The sequence below is a fragment of the Pyrus communis genome, chromosome 6 (assembly GCF_041283825.1).
Source record: "Pyrus communis isolate YQ-2024b chromosome 6, ASM4128382v1, whole genome shotgun sequence".
NCBI lineage: Eukaryota > Viridiplantae > Streptophyta > Magnoliopsida > Rosales > Rosaceae > Pyrus > Pyrus communis.
The window spans coordinates 13,890,628-13,894,728 of record NC_142570.1 but is presented as its reverse complement, the minus strand read 5'-3'; the positions used below and the strand labels follow the sequence as shown (position 1 = coordinate 13,894,728).

Below are 4,101 nucleotides of genomic sequence, written 5' to 3'. Positions count from 1 at the left end.
AATTTGAACTCTCAACAACAAATTTCATTAAAATAATTCCATACTATATTTTCTCTATTTTCGATCCAAAAATAAAGTCTAAGGCACCAATTCCACATCATGCCAATAACATAACAAAACAAGGTTAGGCAAGCAAAGCAAGTCATGAACTGCCTTTCTTAAGTCCTAGGCAGTGTTTACTTTGTCATTATCCGCCTTTTACAAAACAAGTCATTAATTGTCTATTACAAAACACAACATCTGAACATTCATGGTCTCCAAGTCCTTGCTCTTTTTGCTGCAGATTTGTACCTTATTGGTTCTCCAGTTATAACTGATTGGCCTTGTAGCACTTCTTCACTTCCTCTTGGATGCATCATAGATTGGTGCTGGGATCCCCCTTCATTTGTAGTCCTTGTAGTCTGGGCAACATGGCCTCCTTTTTTAACTGAACTTTCTCTACGATCCTTTATGCAAATATCAAACATATATTCTTACTACCATGCACATTGAATATTAATATCACTGATTCAATTTCATGAAAAGAGAAAGAAAAAAAAAAAAAAAGAAAAAAAAGAAAGAAGAAGAAGAAACATATGTCTCTGATGGTAGCCTTGGATTAGCCACAAACTGAGCAGTGCATGATTATATCATAGCTCTTCAATTTAGCAGCAAATTTTAGTATCTCATCTTGCTCTTTATTCCTATTATTTTTTGGTCTTCCAGTTTGCTTGCGGTAATAATGAGGCTTAATGGGCCTCTTACTAGTTTTTTCCGACAAATCTTAGCCAGGCATTGGGGAGATAAAATTCCCATAAGCTCTGTCATATGTCTCTCTTTTGTATGCTGGGTTTACATAGTCAATTGGACTCCTCTGTGTCTATTTAAATCCACTGCATATTGCGCCCCATACATGTGTGTCACCTGAAACTTGCCTCCCCCAGCATTTTGAGCAATGCATGATCCTCTCTCTTGAGCAATCTTTTCCAAAATCTTAACACTTTTAGGTCCAACCTTTCGATGCCATTTCTCTTCTCTTTTTCTTGCCATTCTCAACATCAAGTAACTATGAATTCTTTGTAGCATTATCAATATAGGCTTGTCCCTTGCTACTAGAATTTTAGAATTGACGCACTGACACAAAATATTTAGCAAAATATCACACTTAGAACCAATGGAGAAGTGCAACCTGCTCCAATTTTTAGCTGGCCTTTTTACCAACCTGTCATATGCACATTCAGATAGCACCAAGATCTTATCCATCTCTGCTTGCCATGTAGGAATAGTAGTGGCCCTAGCTGCAGCCCCTAGCCCTTGTTTTAGTGCCAAACTATTATGACCATCTGACCTGAAGTTGCTATGAAGGTGCCTAATACAATGTCTATGCTGTGCATCAGGCATTAAGTTATCAATAGCCAGTCCCAAGCCCTTCTGTTTGTCTGTAGTAAATATCCATCCATTTCCATTCAGTATGCCAACATCTTTGAAAAAAACATATCAAGAAACCAAGTCCAGGTCTCTTTATTCTTAATTTCAACTATACCAAATGCTATTGGGAACGCGTCATTATTAGCATCAATCCCAATAGCACTAAGAAGTTGACCTGGATGGTTTCCCTTGATGCGGCAGCCATCAAACCCAACCATAGTCTTGCACCCTTCTATGAATCCCTTCCTGCAAGCATCACAACATATATACATCCTCTCAAAAACAGGATCATCACCCCTCAATTTTGTCTTCACTAGCACTGTACTCCCTGGATTCTCAACTTTGACCTCATGACAATACTCCCATAATTTACCATACTGCTCCTCAATGCTTCCTTGTATTTTTGCAATAGCAAAAGACTTAGCTTTGTAAACTTGACCCTTAGTCACATCAATGTTGTAGTGCTTTCTCACCATTTCCATGAAATTTGGAACATGTTAGGATTCTCCTAAGATCCTCATCAAACCTTTCAGCCAACCAACTTGAGGTTGCAATCTTTGCCTTTTCCTCTCTACCATAAGTATGACCTTCGATGAATGTCTTAATCCTAAAAGGCGGCCCTCTTTTAACTCTGCTTGCATACAACTTCCAAGGACAAGGTCCTTCTTCAGATTCACCATCACAGACCATCTTAACTCTAACAGTGTCATTTTTCTCAAGTCTAACCATCCTTGCACAACTATTTAAATAGTAGTTTAAAGCTTCTCTACACTCTCCAATAGTAGGAAATTCTAAGCCCAAACAAAGTTTTGGATCTCTTAAGTCATGATCTCTATTATATTGTTTAAATCTTAGGGCCTCGAAAACTTTTCAACAATTTCAACTTATTTTCTTGCTCAGATTCAGACCCATGCAGACTATCAAGCTCATCGGTATCATACTCATCTATTTCCTCCTCACCTGGTTCTTTATACTGCTCTTCGGTATCTTCTGGTACAACAAATCTATCAAACTTATTGTCATCTTCATTCTCACTTTACTTATAATCACTGTCCCTGAAATCTTCATTAGGTTCTTCTGCTTCACCAACAACATCATCAACTTCTAACTCGGCATCCACCAAGGCGCCACCATTAACTACATATTCTTCTCTATCATCCTCTTCATCACACTCATCATCTGCGACATACTCTCCTTCAAGGTCTACATAACCAACTTCCTGAGCAACATGTGAACCCTCAATCAAAATAACATCTTCGACATTGATCTCAGTTATAGCATTTTGCAATAATGCTTGAATCTCTATATTCTGCAGTTCTTGTGACTTATCTGTGAGGTAAATCACTACTATGCTTCCTTTGGTTACAAATTTTGCACATTGAAAGTAATCTGCATCACAAGTAATAGGAATCCATCCTTTCATTTTCTTCATATAAAAGAACTTTATGGTCTCTTTATTGTACCCAAGATACTCTGCTAGCTCCCATAAGTCCCACATGGTTATACAATCTCTACTAATATTGTCCTTCCAACACACTTTTTCCCCCAAGTAAAAGCCATCCACTAAATAACCCCCATGGTGAATTTCAAGGGATAATAAGTCTGTTGCAGTTGCATAGTCAGTAAAAGGAGAGTCAAATACCACAACTTAGTGAGCCATTATTGGCTGTGGATATGCATACCTAAACTAATATCACCACAAGGTTTATTTCTCTAAAACAATGAAGGAATGGTTATGCCAAATGAATATGCAGAAATGGTATATGCCAAATGAATAAGCAGAATATGTAAGAATTCGTTTCAATCACTAAGTTAGCAAAACCCCAAATCCCAAAGATTCAACCACAAACCAAAAAATTGAAAAAATTCAATTTTTTTTTTTTTGTCAGATAAAAACCAGCGCATTCAAGTATGAAAACAATAGGACCACACGAACACCAATTTAATTCATTAGGACCACCCAATTCGACATTAAAAAAAAAAAAAAAAAAAAAAAAACCTAATTTGATTGTATTAAAATCCCTAAAACCTAGTACAACGAGGGAATCTATGAAAACACAGAAAGAGATAACATAACTTTATTTTTTATTGAACCAAATTAAGTACTCAATAAAAATTCATCTAATGAACCAAATTAAGTACACTTACTGTAACGGGGAGGCTCCCCACCATCTTTGAGTTGGAAAGACATCTCTTCGTTCAACCAACGTTGAAAATTCGTTAAGATTTGTCTCTGTTTGACAATTTTTTGAGCAAAAGTTTCAAAATCGCCTTAAAGGGCAACACACCTAGATCATCAACCAATAGGTGCAAGAAAAGCCGAGGAGCGAAGCAGGCACTATCTCTCTTCTCTCTTGAAAGAGTCTTGGTTACCTTAAAGACCAACACTAGAGTATGGGCATAGAAAATGATGATTTTACCCTTTTACATATGTCATGTGCAAGTCACATGACCTAAGTTAACAGAAAATTGGATGGAAAAACTTGAAATCTAACGGCAATGGTGAAATTGGCTGCTTGTAATGAGTTAAGGACCTATTTTTCTGAAAAAATAATTTAGGGACCTAATTTTCACTTGGATGATAATTCAAGGACTAAATCGGTAGTTCACCCTATAATATATACTATTTTAATGAGTATAATTTAAACCTTAGAAGGGTCAAATGACCATCCTCATTACAATGTGGCTCCGCCC

The 4,101-nt window shown here is 36.8% G+C and overlaps 1 pseudogene; it reads right to left on the bottom strand.

Annotated features, from left to right (window-relative positions):
* Positions 1–598: 598 nt before the first annotated feature.
* On the bottom strand, positions 599–1,883 carry LOC148696327 (uncharacterized; annotated as a pseudogene).
* Between the last annotated feature and the right edge of the window lie 2,218 nt (positions 1,884–4,101).